At 38.6% G+C, this 17,386-nt stretch overlaps 1 protein-coding gene and 1 long non-coding RNA gene across 13 annotated transcripts in view; one reads left to right on the top strand and one right to left on the bottom strand.

Moving 5' to 3' along the window:
• Positions 1-17,386, bottom strand: part of HS3ST5 (heparan sulfate-glucosamine 3-sulfotransferase 5) — a 298,321-nt gene that overhangs the window by 195,276 nt on the left and 85,659 nt on the right. For 6 of the 12 annotated variants that reach the window (XM_061427530.1, XM_061427521.1, XM_061427519.1 and 3 more), the window contains exon 1: positions 3,010-4,860. The exons of 2 other annotated variants lie outside the window; for them this stretch is intronic. The gene's annotated coding sequence lies outside the window, so the exon portion shown is untranslated. Of the gene's footprint in view, positions 1-3,009; positions 4,861-17,386 lie in introns of those variants that run through there. 4 more of the 12 variants (XR_009738450.1, XR_009738449.1, XR_009738448.1 and 1 more) reach the window with 4 other exon arrangements.
• Positions 862-7,079, top strand: LOC133253819 (uncharacterized). Its single transcript, XR_009738452.1, has 3 exons — positions 862-933; positions 4,854-4,961; positions 6,733-7,079. It is a non-coding gene; the product is annotated as an uncharacterized LOC133253819 (long non-coding RNA).

The following is a 17,386-nucleotide window of genomic DNA, read 5'->3' as shown; positions in this document are numbered from 1 at the left end:
TTCTGATTTAAATCCTTCATGAAAAACTGGAGTAAATGAGGAAATATATTTTTGTAATTTAATGCGTAAAAATGCCCACCATGTAATCTGGACTCTCTTTGCTATGTAATTACAGTCATTTTCTAAAGTGTCTTGTATGAAAACACAGAGCTAAAACTGCAGTTTTTAGTAATATCTTGTAAAAACAGCATCTCAGAGCTTAAAATGTTGTTCTCTACCTAAACTGTTTGCTGTTTGGAGACGAGTACCAGTCACACAAGTTGTGAAAGTCAAAGGAGCGCTGAGTTCTTTGAGAGCATAATCCAAGTGCCGGCACTGGGACCTGCCATGCTGCCGGAGGGACAAGGAAGCACAAGGGCATTTGCCCAAAGTGGTTTTGGTATCAAGGAGTTACACAATTAAAGCCATGAATCACCAAAGAAAAGGCATGCAATAAGCAGAACAGGATTTAAAAAGAGAAAAGAAATCACAGGGTGATTCACAGCATTTAATAGAAACCTTTTTCAGTTTTTTAAGCTATGCCTATATATTTAAAGAAATATCATGTTTTTTATTTTTTAGACTACAAAAAAATATCTTATCTCCCTATTCATATCAAGACCCTTATCAGCAATTTTGATGGACAATAACTGCTTTCTAAAAACCACCCTTTTTGATAAATCTTGCTTAGACAGTTTAGTGCAGAGAAGACAAAACTTTCTTTTAGGCACTTACAAGCTTAATCAGGTAAAAAAGAGATAAAGACTATTGTTTCCTTTTTCTTATTTTCTCCATTCTCTGCTTCTATTATTCCTTGTACTACTTCTGGAGCAACATTCTCTCTTTCATTTACTACTATTATGCATTCTCTTACAACCACCCATTTTTTTTTTTAGCAGATAAAAACTTTTCTGTTCAACATTTCTATCATGAAGAATCTTGGGCTCTTATCAGGTAAAGTTATAATGTGAAAATTTATCCACCTGGTAATAAGATCTCAGATAATGTCCCTTTACTATATTGATTCTGGAAAAGAAAACACACCTTTGTTGCCAGACTTTGGAGTACAGTGATAGCTCTTCATAAGAGATTTTGAAAAGGCATGTTGAAATATCTCTAACCAAACTAGGCTAGAGAGGTTGTATGGAAACGTGTAATAGAAAACTATTACCATAAGGAATGGAGTTGGTGCACTGCGGTATGACAAGATCTGAGAAATGTAAATGAAAATATGAGCTTCTCAGAAAGATATATAATGCCTACACTGTTTAAATTAAATCTCCTTTCTCTCAAGACTGTAAGATCTACGGGGCAGGTGTCATATCCTCAGCACCAAGTTCCATATATAGTCTTTAACTTCATTGTCTAATATGGTAGCTACTAGTCACCTGTGGCTTTTTATCTTCTAAAAAGTAGCTACCAGAAAAAATTTAAAACCATCTATGACTCACAACATATTTCTATTAAGCAGCACTTGTCTAAAGAATTCAACATTATGTATTAAGTGAAAAAGTGAATGAATGGCTGAATGAGTGAAAGGTGCTTCCATCTAGAGCTGACACTACCAGAAGGAACCATCACTTCAGTTCAGTTCAGTCGCTCAGTCGTGTCCGACTCTTTTCGACCCCATGAATTGCAGCACGCCAGGCCTCCCTGTCCATCACCAACTCCTGGAGTTCGCTTTGACTCATGTCCATCGAGTCAGTGATGCCATCCAGCCATCTCATCCTCTGTCGTCCCCTTCTCCTCCTGCCCCCAATCCCTCCCAGCATCAGAGTCTTTTCCAATGAGTCAACTCTTCACATGAGGTGGCCAAAGTACTGGAGTTTCAGCTTTAGCATCATTCCTTCCAAAGAAATCCCAGGGCTGATCTCCTTCACAACGGACTGGTTGGATCTCCTTGCAGTCCAAGGGACTCTCAAGAGTCTTCTCCAACACCACAGTTCAAAAGCATCAATTCTTCGGCGCTCAGCCTTCATCACAGTCCAACTCTCACATCCATACATGACTACAGGAAAAACCATAGGCTTGACTAGACGGACCTTTGTTGGCAAAGTAATGTCTCTGCTTTTGAATATGGGTGTCTAGGTTGGTCATAACTTTCCTTCCAAGGAGTAAGCATCTTTTAATTTAATAGGATGACACTCAAGAATAATCGATCAATGACTATAGTAGACTCTATCAGTGTTCCCAACACTTTACCTCCTCTTCCCATATCCATGCTCATTGTCATATGCCTTGTAGTTTGCCCTAATAAGAATGGGTAATCTCTTTCCTTACTCCTTTTCTTTGGGTTTGTTCATGGGACTTTTTGGGCCATGAAACATTAAAGAACCCGATTTGAGCAAAGGCCTGAACAATGCTTGCCTTATTGAGTTTGCTCTCCAGCACTTCTGCTACTGTCATGAGAACATGGGCAGGAAGCAGGAGAATGGGAGACATGCAGAATTAAGCTGCCCCTGTGGACTCAGCCTGATCCCCAGCTGATCCCCAGTCACATGAGTAAACAGCTGAGATCATCGTATACCCAACCCAGTGCAGCCTAAATTAGCCAATCCCAAATGACCCACAAATCATGAGCCAGACACATGCTTATTATTACATGCTGCTGAGAATTTGTGCTTGTTTGTTATCCAGCCTCTTCTGAGATATCTAACTGATACAAGAGTGTAGTTTTCAGAGCTGGGCTTTCATTTTCTACTGAGAGAATGCACATTAGGAACCATGCAGGCACACTTGAAAATACCTCTCTTGCTAACAACTTAGACAAAATATTTTTGCTATGATGACATGTATGGGAACTAGGGCAGAGATTCTAGCAGAGGCTGGACAAAGTCATCTTAGAAGTGTAACTCACTGATTATCATGGGGAGTTCTAAGGCAAGCAGCAGCAGGGATGCTAAACTTAAAAGGAATGGAGTAGCACAGCATGATTCTTATTTTTCCAAGCAAGTGTTGGATTTGTTAAAAAGGTCCTTCTTATGAAGATCTCCAGTTTGTTATTGTTGGGGAAAAGTTGTTACTACGTACATACTCCCAGCTTTGTCTTATCCCTCTGCTTGGTAAAGATGGTACTGGCTTTGTCCACTAGAGCCATCCCCTGATCGACCCTCAGCACGTTCCCACGAGGTTTCTCCTACTGCCTAGTGGTGGATTCTTTGGGCTTTTGTGATGCCTAATAAGAATGTTGAGAATGAAAGAACACTGGGATTGTGGGTAGAAAGGTAAGAGGGTGAGATTAGGAGAAAAGTGTCCTTTGTTAAAAGACAGAAAAGTTACAGAAGATCAGGGATGACAGAACGTTTTGTGAAGGACTTTTAAATAAGAAGACTCAGAGAAAGTGAGGGTATAAAGGATCATGGATAGAAAAGGAAAGGAGATGTTAGCAAACATTCCTAGCAGTTTAGTTAAGTTCTCCTCACATGATTTAAAAAATGCAGATAGAAAATAATTACACATTTTTTTATAAGACCATCTCTCTGAGACCAGTTTCTGTGGGTCACAGCTTCTGCCAGTGATGATCTTGTACAAAAAGTTTAATATGAAATAGTCATAATGTGGTGAAGAGACTAGAAGAAAACATAGGGCCTATGATGATATTCACTTTCCATATCACTTACTAGCTGCATATCTGGACAGTTACTGAACCATTCACAGGCTCATTGATTTGATTTATACCATGGAGAAAACTACATATGTCATAGGTTTTTCCCAGGCTTAAGTAAGACAGTGAATATCAGAATGTCTAGCACATCACTTAGACATTTACAAACATTAGTTGAAATGTTGTTGCTAAGTCACTTCAGTCATGTCCGACTCTGTGCGACCCCATAGACGGCAGCCCACCAGGCTCCCCTGTCCCTGGGATTCTCCAGGCAAGAACACTGGAGTGGGTTGCCATTTCCTTCTCCAATGCATCAAAGTGAAAAGTGAAAGGGAAGTCGCTCAGTTGTGTCCGACTTAGTGACCCCATGGACTGCAGCTTACCAGGCTCCTCCATTCATTGGATTTCCCAGGTAAGAGTACTGGAGTGGGTTGCCATTGCCTTCTCCGAGTTGAAATGTTGGGGCACACTATTTTTTTTTTTTTTACAAAATTCAAAGTTTGGTCTGTAGTCACTATAAAAGTTGACCTATATCCTCAAGCTATGCTCCATGGTTAGCAGTAGCTAACTGCTCAAGCGATTACTAATTGAAAAAGAGCTGTTTTTGTTACAAGTTCCTTTTATGGAAGGTGAAAGAAGCTATGCTCCTTACCAGGCATGATCAATAAGGAACTTCCCAAAGTGGCGTGAACTCACATGCTGGGAAACTCAACAAAATGGTCATTATGGAGATGTCTTTTAAGTTAAATATTTGAAATAGCACTTTACATGCCATTCCATCACTATCCTAAGTTACTTTGAGAGAAGGAAATAGAGGTATACTCATGATCAAAATAACATCCTATTATTTTCAGTAGTGAAATTTGGAAACAGATGTTGTTTACCACATGGGAATCAACTGTGGTCTGATAGAATTCTAGTTCTTGACTAGCGATGCAACCAGTGAATCACTAGGTGGCATCTAGGTTTTAGCGTCTATTCAGAATAGAAAAGCTATATAAAGCCGTATAGAAAAGGCATTGGCAATCTATGTTTTGAAATTACAATACAAAATTGCTAGCTGATGCTTGTAAGCAGCAACTTGCCCAACGGCTGCAAGGAATGAACATTAGAATAAAATTAGATTCAGAAGATAAATACGCTTTTCTGGAGACTGTAAAACACCAAAATAGCATCATGCTTCTGAATTTACAAAATGAGGGTTTGGGTCGAACCCACAGCTTTGAGACAGGGGTGAATTAGAAAAAACCACCTGGTTCTTCTCGTGTAGATGTAAATAAGGCTCAACATGAAATGGCAAGTCAAGATCATCGTCAACAAGAATGTCTTGGTATGCAGCCTGCCTTCCAGCACAGTGTGTTACCTTGGAACCCCACAGGTGAGACAAATAGATGATACCAGGGTAACTGAGCAGATGTGGTTTGATGAGCTGATGGTGGGGATAGCTACAGACTGTGAGGATAGATACAGTCTTGCAAGGATACTGAAGCACAATTTCAAAGTACACCACGGGGAGGAATGGACTGCTGGGAAGCAACACCTGATAGGCTGCTCCGACAAATAGCAATCAGGGAGCAAAGAGTACATGCTCAGAATCCTAGGCTCTGCCCACATCACTAGAAGCCCACATCATAGACAAACAAGATAATCACTATACACACACAGGTGTCCAAACCAGGTTAGCTACAGTAGAGCCAAATCTGGAAAATACTAAGTGTGTTTACTCATATAAAGGTAGGAGTTTGTAGAAAGGACCCAGCAAAGATATTTCAGTCAAATCTGATGACCTCCTAGAAGATGCAGCTTAAATGACAACATATCACATATCTTCAGGCTTTATATGCAGGCAAATAGAATAGGATTTTTACAAACTGACCTAGCCTGGGAATTCTCAGTGGCTATAACCGGTGTACAGCATGATACATGTGCTGTATTATATCTTCTATTAATAAAATATCTTAATATAACTTGAGAAAGAGGACTTGTCCAGCATCTGATTATTTTCATGATTACTGGCAAAGAGAAACATGTCACAGAACAATATTCCATGAACTAAATTACCTGGTTGGTGGGGTAGGGGCAGGGGAAGGTGGAATTACTGAAACCTTGCAGGCAGGGCTGAGTCACACAAGTTTTGAATCTGTCAGATATCATCTCCGCTTAAGTAACAATGTTTTTGTGGGGGTGAAAAGTGATAGATACAGATGGAGTTTGTAAACCATCAAGCACTGTACACATACTGCAAACCTTAAAGAACAGTCAAGAGAATTTCAACAACAGTGTTCCAAGCAGACCTATTACAGTTTGCTCTTCTACTCATCTCAGCTTTAAGAGACAATAATATAGTTTGTCTGCTAGCCTGTTAAGCTAAGGCAAGTAAAAAGCTTTCATGATAGTTCAAGCACTGTTTTTATAGCAGTGCTGCTATTAAGAGAAAACAGGAACCAACTCTTATCCTCTTGTTGTCTTAATAGTCCTAAGCAAGTCACCTTCCCACTAAAAATCAAGTTTTATATGGCTAGTTTGTTTGGACTTTACGGGACTATTAACCAACTTGTAGTTACTGAAAAGGACCTAGGTTGTGTTCTGTTCTACTCGTGTAGCAGCAGCGTCTTCAAAGAGAGAGGATTTCTTTTTTACCCTGTTATCTTATCTATACAGAACCCTCTTCCCCAAAAAAACACCCTCCCAAACCAACAACAATTTGAATTAAAAAGTAAAATCTAATCTATCACAACCTGGTTTCATTTATTGTGGTAATAGGAATAAGAACAATCATAGTAGTTTAATCAAAAAACTCTTCAAATTTTCTTTTTAAGCAGAGTTCTTAACGGAAAGAAAGTCTTTTTCATCCAGCTCTTTCTTAATTTTTTTTCCTTAGCCTTCATCCTGGAATTGGTAATTCACTCAACTGTGGGTTACTGTTTCTCATCTTTCCAAGTACCTTTCTGTGGTGAACTCTCTACATTTGGTAGTCTTGTTGCAACACAGTAGTTCTAAAGCTTTAATGAATTTAACAAAAAGGACCGTGAGGAGAGGGCTCTAATTTTCTAGCGGTGTCAGTTTGAATTGGGGGTACCACCGGTTGGGCAATAAGAGTTAACCCAAAGGCCACTGATACATTAAACTGTTTTCTACTTGTTCTTTAGTGATGAAAACAAGGAAACTCTGTATCTTCGTGAGAAATGAGAGTGATAAACCAAGAATGAGAGATGATCTTAAGAAAAGTGGAAAATAAATTGAGGTCTGAGTCTTATCAAAGAAACAAGGGTGACCGACAAACGTGATTTTTCAAGAAAGCTCTGGGCTTCTATAGTTTGTAATCCACAAATGTGTTGACTCCAAAATATCAGGACATGTTTTATAAAGAAGTTGCTGACTCATGTTTAAAAGTTTGATAGTTAAAATTAATTTAAGACACTTCTTGGTGTTAAGCATTTTGTTTTCTAGTCAGAATTCAATTTCCCCAGTGCCCTTGAAAATTGATATATTTCATACTGGCATTTCTATCCCTTATTTCATATTATATTTTTTCCTGTTATGTATACTGGATAGATCAGTCTTGGTGAGCATAAACAACATTGAGCAGAATTGTTGTTCAGTCACTAAGTCGTGTCTTAGTCTTTGCAACTCCATGGACTGCAGCACTCCAGACTTCCCTGTCCTTCACTATCTCCTGGAGTTTGAGCAGAGTTAGAAACTTTACTTTTTATTATTTTTTTGAAGTCAAAAGAAAATTATTTTAATAACAGAATTTAAAAGCCTAAACTTGTTTTTTTTCATTAAACAATAATATATGAAATATGAACTATGGTCTTCACCAATCATATATTCATATCTATGTAGATGGTGATCTTTTTTGGAACTACAGTGAATAGTTGAAGATGAAAGAGCAACTAGCATTTGACTAGAATACAATATTATGAAGATTCCTATAAAAACTATGCATCTCTAAATAAGAAGCAAGCACTAACAGTTTGCTCCAGAAAGTTCTGTTAGGTTTTCAAGATTCACCCAGGAAACAATTCAGATACTTACCAGTCTGAGGAAAACTATACAAGTTCTCTTCTTTTACAAAGCAAATGTCTAAAATCTATGATTCAGACAACTGAATAATTCTCAAAAGAGAGGCAAATTTGTAGGTGAATAAACGTATCAATAATTAAAATAAAACTTATTAAGACAGTGCTCACCTTTCACAGTTTCAACATGTATGAATTTCAGTACTGTGCCAAGTAAACACTGCCTGTAATATACTATCGGCTATTCAGTCCCAATGCAGAGTTTTCAGGCTGAAGGTATTGTTTATTCAATCGTGTATCTATGCTGATTTGTTTTTATGATTTTTCTTGTGTGTACATGCTATCTGAGAAGAACATCTGTGATAGAACATTTGTGATACAAACTTTTGGTCCCTGATGATAACAAGGTTGCTACCTAGCTTTTTAGAATTTGGTCAAGGCTTGACCATGTAATCAATGAAATAGGTGAAATAATTTTCCTGTGATTTCCTTTCCTTTCTCCCTTCTTAAGAAATGTATCACATAACAAAGAAATCAACTTCTAGAAATTCATTGCCTTGTGTCTATACTCTATAAATATTCTTTTAGTGCAAACATGCTAATCAATAATTAGTGTTTTAGACCCTGGGGAACGTCTTACAGGTTTTCTTCTATCAACTATTACTTGTACTTTCATTGTATCAACAAATGCCTTTTACTTTTTTTAATCATGCATTCAAAGTTACATGAATAATTTGAGTGGCAAATGAGATACGGAGCAGACATTCTTGGCATTCTTTAGCTACATACCTCCAAGCTCCTTTCTGGTGGTCGTGGGGGTTATGCACCTCTTCAAAACTGAAGGATCCATTTCTCCAATGTTTAAGAGCACTGAGTGCAGGCAGTTCATGGCTGCATCCCTCTCCAGGCCATCATGCTTGGCTGGAGGAAGCTACCTTACTCTCCGTGTGCCTTCTCCCCAGGGGCAGTCTATATCCAGTGATTAGTCAACATGGGATACAAAGGCTGGGGTTCTTGCCACAACTTAAGACAATTCTGAGGCCCCATTAAGGTTATAAGCTCCCTTGATAACCTGGGGTCTCTGCTGTAAAAGCTCACAGGTGACTTTCTCCCTCTGTCCAATCTTGCTTTCCTCAGTTCCTTATAGCTGCTATTCCCAAACATTTCCCAAAATTTTATGTATACAAATTTCCCTTGGAATGTGTTTCCAGGGAAGTCAGAGGAGAATGTAGCATCAAATAAAAACCAAAGATAACTAATATAAAAATAGATCAATATGAATCTGAAGTATTTCCAGTATTAAAGTGTTAGTTTCTCAGTTGTGTCCGAATCTTCATGATTCCATGGACTATAGCCGGCCAGGCTTCTCTGTCCATGGAATTCTCCAGGCAGGAATACTGGAGTGGTTTGCCATTCCCTTCTCCAGGGGCTCTTCCTGACCAGGGATTGAACCCAGGTCTCCAGCAGTGCGGGCAGATTCTTTACCAACTGTCACTAGAAGGTCAAAGTATTTCTTATCATTGCCTATTTTTATTTATCCTTACTGATTCTTATCACTAAATTTTAAGTGAAGAAATATTATATAATACCAGCTTCCACAAAAATTTATGATTCAAATATTAATTATTGTTTCAGGCTGAGTTTTAGGAAATGTTTTGAATTTCCTAAATGTTTCTCAACAAACATTTATTTTAAGGATAAAATTTTTATAGACCAAACACATCATTATGATGAAATGGGATGGAAGTAGAATGAATACAAATAAATACAATGTTCAGAGTTTAATCCTTTCAGAGCTAACAATAAAATCTTATATATATTCCAATTTTACATTTCATTGACTAGAATACGAAGGAGATAAAATTCAGCAGAGAAAGAGTAGAATTCACCAAGTACATGACCGTAAGAAAAATATTGCTAACTTTTGTATGAAGGGACATTTTATCTTCTCTTGTGTTGAAGTTTGGCTTTTTGTTAAAGTTAATTTTCAAAGTATAGGATATAACTTCAGTCCAGGTAAGCAAGTGGATTACTGGAAGGACAATGGTATTACTGTTGCTTAGTGTCTACATTATTGGATCTCACCTGCAGATCCACTGTGTTAAGAACTTCATTTGCTTAGTCATGACCTTAAAGTTGACTATTTGAAAATATTAGAAGAGTAGACATCTTCCTCAAGTGTTCTGAGTGAGTAAATGGAGCAGGGAATGGAAAGAATGTCTATGAAAGGACTTACTAATAGCAAAATATCAGGAGCACGAGAAAGGAGCCTGTGAAATGAAATCTGCAGCAATAAGACTCGTGTTCCAAGAAATGCCTTTCTGTTTCCACTCAGTTAGCACTGGGGAGGCCCTATGGCAGTAGGGATGTGTCTAAAAAGTATAAAACATAGGTAATTTTGCCACTGCAGCAGCATTATTGTGGGAAAGTGGTTTTAAAACTGCCTTTCAGCAGTGAAACACTCTCTTCAAATAAAATCTTACAGAGAAGCCCAATATGTAAAACAGAAGAAAGAGGATTAGTCTGAAGTCAAGGTCAGCACTGTGATGCAGGGGCCCTCACACTCCAGAGACACAGCTAGAGAACTCCTGGGACTCCAGGCAGCAGAGGGTAAAGATCAACTGGAGTATTGACAAGCTCTCAACTGTGAGCACTTGGGTGTTTAAAATTTCTGTTGCTTTCCAGCATTTATTTTTCCACTTCCCCTTCCTATCTGGTACCTCAGAATTCACAGCATGTATTTTGGATAGACTTGAAACCATTCTTAACTCTGGAAGTGGCCCCCAACTGACTTAAGTCAGTAAGCATATCCAATCTCCAAGCCACACTAATAGAATTGATAGGTGTATTCAGGGTTGAATACATGATCCATCTCAGGTAAGGAGAGCTGCAAGAATCGGTTCCAAGTTGGTCTTTCTTCTTCTATGTTAAGGGCAAAGTGGCGGAGGGTGAGGGGGTGAGGGGTGCATTGTGGGGGGTAGGCTTCCTAGGTGGCACTAGTGGTAAAGAACCTGCCTTCTAAAGCAGAAGACATAAAAGACTCGGGTTCGATCCCTGGGCCAGGAAGATCGATCCCCTGGAGAAAGGCATGGCAACCCACTTCAGTATTCTTACCTAGAGAATCGTATATACAGAGGACCCCCGCGGGTGGGCTAGAGTCCACAGGGTCGCAAAGAGTCGGGTGCAACTTAAGCAACTTAAAACACACACACACACACACACACACACACACACACACAAGAGCAAAGTGGACTCTCTTTTGTGCTAGGTTTGTACCTGAAAACACACAACCCCAGGAGCTGATGAGTTGTCATGTTGTGATGGGAATGGAGGAAGATTGCAAAATGGAGCAACACTGAAGAAGTGGTCCTGAGAACAACGCGAAAAACAGTCATCCTCTCAGATGCCTCTGAGCTACTGGTCAAGAGTTGCCTGAAGCCAGCCAGACTTCTCAGCTAAGTGGCAATAAATTTCCTTTAAACTTTACAACAACTGGGGTTTCTAGTGTAACAAGGAAGGATCATAACTAGTATCTATTCCATCTCAACACCTAGAAAAGTCCTAGCACACAATGAAAAGCTCAGCAAATATTTGTTGACTGAATGAGTCATGGGTTTTAATTCCCATCTTGGCTCTAACTGATACTTCAACTCCTTCAGATCTTCTTCTTTTATTTGTAAAACAAGAAGGATTTCTCAGATTGTTCTTGAAAACACATTCTGCTCCAACACTGTGAGTCTCACTATGCCTTCGTGCAGATTCTTGCTTCTGTGTCTGCTTCTCAGACAATCTGCAGAGGTTTGAGAGTTAATACGCTGAATCAGTTTCATACAAGGTTAGCTCACTGAGGACTTTTATGAGCCCGTGGGTTAAGGTGGTTTCATACCTCACTCCACTGATTGTCCAATTGTGAAATTACAGAGACCAGCAGAAGAGAATCTGTACACACGGAGGGACTGAGAACGTAGAGTTCATGGGAATCAAAGCAGGGCTATCACAATTTGCTTACGGATATCCTGAACAGCTGTGAAGGGGGATGAGTATAAATTCTAGATGATTACAAGAGAAAATTGTATTACTGAGGATAATTGTGGGGATACCTATAATTCTTAATCAAGATTTTAGAATGCTAGGGGCCTGTGAACAGAATATGTTGAGAAATGGAAAGGAATGCTTTCTTTTGTAAAAATGTAATCTACCTATAATCTCACTCCAAGTTAAGGTTGATCTTGACTGAGGTTGAGGACAAAGCACCATCATCTTTGGAGCTTCAGAGGATAGGATGGGTGGGTGAAGAATCTCTGTCCGTTTTTTATAAGCTTTCATATTTTAGGTTGGTTTCCATTAAAGCTGCAAACCAGAACAGATTCGATAGAAATATAATGCAAGTGAGCAACATATGCAATTTGAAATTTTCCAGTAGAAACATCAAAAAACAGAAAAAAAAGGTGAAATTAATTTTAATAGTCTATTTTATTCATTCTACTATATCTAAACTATTATCATTTCAATAGATGCTCAATGTAAAAAGCTATTAATGAGAAGTTTTATATATATATATATTTACATATATATATATACATACATACATATATAGGTACTAAATCTTAGAAATCTGAATTGTACATTTCAATTCAGGTTAGTTGCATTTCAAGTGCTCAACAGCCACATATACTTTGTATCGATCAACAATGATTTCAAGAACAGCTGCTTCCTCCCAGGTTTTTGTTTTGTTTCTTTTGGGGTAAGGTAGGAAGATCTTATGGAGAGGGCAATGGCACCCCACTCCCATACTCTTGCCTGGAAAATCCCATGGACAAAGAAGCCTGGTAGGCTGCAGTCCACAGGGTTGCGAAGAGTTGGACATGACTGAGCGACTTCACTTTCACTTTTCACTTGCATGCATTGGAGAAGTAAATGGCAACCCACTCCAGTGTTCTTGCCTGGAGAATCCCAGGGATGGGGGAGCCTGGTGGGCTGCCGTCTATGGGGTTGCACAGAGTCGGACACGACTGAAGCGACTTAGCAGCAGCAGCAGCAGCAGGAAGATCTTAAATGCACACACTATCAAATAGAATAGTTTAAATCTGAGGGGACATCATGTCTTTTCTCATGACAGGCAGAAGTTCAAGATGGCCCAGCCTTGGGGATGAGGGAGGGAGTGACAGGGAAGAAGAGTGGGGAGAGCTGTGGGCTTGTGCTAACATGTCTAAACTTGCACATCAAGTCCAGAAGTTTACATGTAATGCTAAACACAATTAGAAGCCACCAGAAATGTTTATACAGGCAGATGGTGTGATTTAATTAGTGTTTTAGGTCTTCAGCCAGTCTATTTGCCTTCTGTCTATTGAATGTGTAGTGAGACAATATTTCAGATAGGAATCTATTTTTTTCTCCTTGTCCTTCTTTTTCCTTTTCTTCATTTAAGCAGACAGCAGATCCTTTGGTCATTGCCCCAAACAAGGAATATGTTAAAGTGAAAAATAGAAATGTTCTCTCTGGCTTTTCTGATCTAAAATTGCCTTAGGGCAATTTAGAGACTGTGTGAGGTGGGTAATAGGAAGAGAATGTGGAGGTCCAGGGAAACTTCTAGAAATAAACAGAAAGCTAGAAGGGCAGTCCTCTTGGCAAGGAGGAGAATGGCTAGAGAAAAGAGAAGGAGAGGAACAGAGAAGAAACAAAAGGGAGCAGAGAGGGTTTGAGCTTCCTTCTTGGAAAACAGGTACCCTTTGAAAGTCTACCCAGAGAAGAGGCAACAGTGCAGGAAGAAAACTAGTATGTTCTACAAGGAGACAGATGAGGCCACAGGCAACCGGGAAAAGATTTCTGTACCCAAGAGTGAAGCAGAACAAGGCACACTGTGGTGGTGGATGCCTCATGCCCACCAGCGAGGACCAAGGACCAGGTTCCCATTTGTCACTGCCCTACAGGATGATGTGACAATGCAGAAGACCCCAAAACTTCCAAATGAGTGTCTTTACACTTTTTACCATCCTAGCAGTTTCAATATGGTTTCAGAACAGAGTTTGATTTGGCTTTGGAAAATCATGTACTCGTAAGGATCATGTGCATTTGAGTGTGCACAATTGTGATTGAGATTCATATTGAAAGGATGCTAGGCTGAGGGAACAGCCCAGGGAGAAGGCTACTGCAGATCAGGTTAAAGATGTTGAGTGGAGCAGCTGCCCTTCCAGAGAGAGAAGCAGATGGTGTCAAATGCTGTTTAGAAGGCAGAATTGGCAGTGTTTGCTGAATACAGGCAGTGGGCTGAGGAGGGAGAGGAATCCAGGCATATCTTAAGTTTTTGACCTAGGTAAACAGAAAAATTTGAAAACACCTACATTTCAAAAATACTTACAAACTACTAGGTACTATTCTAAGCTCTGAACAAATACTATAATTCATCTTATCCATATAATAGCCCTGTGACTATTATTATCACCCCTATTTCCAGATGAGGACTTCAAGGCTCAGAGAACTGAAATAAGTTACTCAAAGTCATAGCTGAGATGAAATAGAGGCAGGATTTCAACAGAGTCTGGCTCATATATCTCTACTACTATCAGGTAACAGGCTAAACAAAACTCAAGAATGTATTAAAACTAACAGGAAACTTGCTCTTTGGAAGAAGAGCTATGACAAACCAAGATGACATATTAAAGAGAAGAGACATCACTTTGCCAAGAAAGGTCCATATAGTCAAAGCTATGGTTTTTCCAGTAGTCATGTGTGGATGTGAGAGTTGTACCACAAAGAAGGCTGAGTGCCGAAGAATTGATGCTTTCAAATTGTGGTGCTGGATAAGACTCTTGAGAGTCCCTTGGACTGCAAGGAGATCAAACCAGTCAATCCTAAAGGAAATCAACCCTGAATATTCATTGGAAGGATTGATGCTGAAGCTGAAGCTCCAATACATTGACCACCTGATGTGAAGAGCTGACTTACTGGAAAAGATTGATGCTGGGTAAGATTGAGGGCAGAAGAGGGCGACAGAGGATGAGGTGGTTGGTTGGTATCACCAACTTAATGAACGTTTGAGCAAACTCTGGGAGGCAGTGAAGGACAAGGAAGCCTGTAGTCTTGTAGTCCATGGGGTCCCAAAGAGTTGGACACAACTTAGCAACTAAAAAACAACAATAATGGGAAACTTATAGAAATAACCTTGTTGAGGCAATCTTGTGTTTTTTTTTTATCAAGGTCCTGCATACCCAGTAACTTCTGTCTATACATTGTGTCTGTCTTTAGCCCCTTTATTTGTATATGTCTTATATATGTATCTCCATAATAAGTTATTATGGACTTCAGACCCAAATACAAATATTCTTGAATCCATCTTCCAGTAAATTTAACAACTGAGCCATGAAATGCAGAGGCTCCCAACTGCCTTTCCTTATTCACAAATAAAAGCTGGTGCCTGGGGTAACTTCTTTCAGCCATGTGTGCCCTCCTTTAATTTGACCCTGGGGAAAATACATGAAAATTCTGCTCCTGTTTCAGATCTTGAAGACTCAGGATTCCCTGATGGGATTCTGTGTACCAACTAGTTCTCATAGACATTTAAATTTAGATTTAAAAAAGTTTGCATTTAAAGTACTAACTCCACACCATTAGCAGCAGGGTGACAAACACTAGTGGGGCAGCCCAATGCTGTGTAAGACTTTGAGGGATGGAGGAGATCCAAGGAAAGAAAGGAAGATGAGGAAGGCATTGCAGCTGTGGCGGGCATGGTGGTGAGCTGACTGTCCTTAGGCTTTACCTGTGGGGGACACTTGGGGGCTTGGTACCCCTTCATAGTGCCTCCTTCCCCAATTGAAGCCCTTTACACCCAGTCCCCTTGCCTAGTCCTCAATCCTTGCTGATTGGCAATTTCCCCTTAATTTAAAAACTGCTGGCTCCCCTGACCTCTTGCTATATTCCTCTAACTGCTTGACTTCCCCAATTTTGATATTCCTAGTTCTGATATGTTCTACCTAGGCTGACTGCCATTTGATAAGGTTCTTTGACTCCAACTGCCACCTGGTTATTTAAAATTAAAGAGACAATAAGGCGAGTAAGATATGAGTTCTGAAGTGAAGATGTAGGAAACAAATATTTATAGTGAGGCTTTGGACAAGGAAAGCCTTAATGGCTTATATTCTCATCTGCAGATAATAAAAGTATTTTCTTACTTTATAATCCACGCATATACCACATCACACTGTGGTAATGTTAGCTATTAATATTGCTGTTACTGTTGATTTGAACCTTCATATTAGCCTTGGTTTTCTCAGGTCTTCCTTAATACCCTTTGTAGATGAACTATTATATGCTATTCACCAATTAGTAACCACCAATGATTAGGAATCATTATTGTAGCCAGTAAAAACATGACTAATTAATCATTTCACAGAGGATTTGGGGGAAGAAATCTTTGTGTTTATAATTTCTGATATCGTTGCCTTTCCATCACTCTCTATTTCTATATACTATATTTAATAAATATTTATATAATTCTTTTAATACTCATGTGACATTATGTTAGTGGCTTTTTATGAATATCCATCATGTTTGTCCTAGACTAGATTACACAAGACAGAACTGCCTCTCCGTGTTATGCATCTCTCGGTATTTTGTGCCAATCCACAGATCACCTGGTTTTGTACATGGCAGAAATTCAATTAAAATTTGTTTACTGGTTCTTTTAAGTAAGGGAGAGGACAGGGATACCACACACTGTGAAATGGATAGTCTTTTACAACTCAATGTTTCTTCTGCCAACATAGCACTTTAGTGGTTAAGTTTCTGAACACTCAAGTTAAAAAAGCATTGTGCTACTTCAATGTGATTATCTTTATTTATTCAAAAGGATATCATTAAAAATTTTTGACATTTTTTTGCTGGAATCACTAAACACAGAGATCTAGATCTAGATAAGATCAGAACAGATGCAGATACAGACATAGATATATGTCTGAGGGATGATTTAGAGCATCAGTCTGAATGCACATGCTTCTCCAAACATCTCAGAAAGTAAGCCAAAATCCCTATTTAACAAAAGCAACTGATGGTAATAGAATTCAATTAATACACTGTTTTCATTTTTTAAAAGTGGAACTTCTTATTTAGATTTCACTTTTGCTAGTGATATGTCAAGATAAAAATACAAAAATAAGCTGTCAACAAGCTGAGTTATTACACATTTAAGAACACAGCCTAATTAATAGTCCAAAGCATCACATATAGGTAAATTATGACAATTCATGTAACAAAAATAACTAACATGTGTTGAGTTGTATTTTTATACAAAGAACTTTAATAACTTTAATATCACAACACAAAGCTTGTATCATTAAAGAAATAGAGGAAATTGCAAAGTTGAGTATAATTTGGCCACAAACTTAACATCATCTATTCAAATATATCAGACTATATACAATTTCAATCAATGTAACTGTAATGAAAAACTTATGAATGTTTTAGATCTTTTGAAACTAATGTTTAACACACATTTTCCCCAGAGATAAGTATTATAAAAATTACTGTGCAACAGATTAAAATATTTTTCTGTTTACTTAAAAGAAATATGCCTAAGATAATTATAATTGTAATGCATTTTCTTAAAATTCTTTCAAGTTGTTCACTGAATAGTAAGATACTAGTTTAAAGATACTATATCTATAGCCAGATAGTAAAAGGTACTAACAGGGTTTTACTAGAAAAGGATATTATAACTAGAATGTGTAGGATTCTTTGGGAAATATAGAGAAAGTCAGTTCAGTCACATAGTCATGTCCAACTCTGT

Source organism: Bos javanicus, chromosome 9, assembly GCF_032452875.1.
Source record: "Bos javanicus breed banteng chromosome 9, ARS-OSU_banteng_1.0, whole genome shotgun sequence".
Lineage (NCBI taxonomy): Eukaryota > Metazoa > Chordata > Mammalia > Artiodactyla > Bovidae > Bos > Bos javanicus.
The sequence above is the reverse complement of the archived record's forward strand: the minus strand, read 5'-3'. Positions and strand labels throughout refer to the sequence as shown.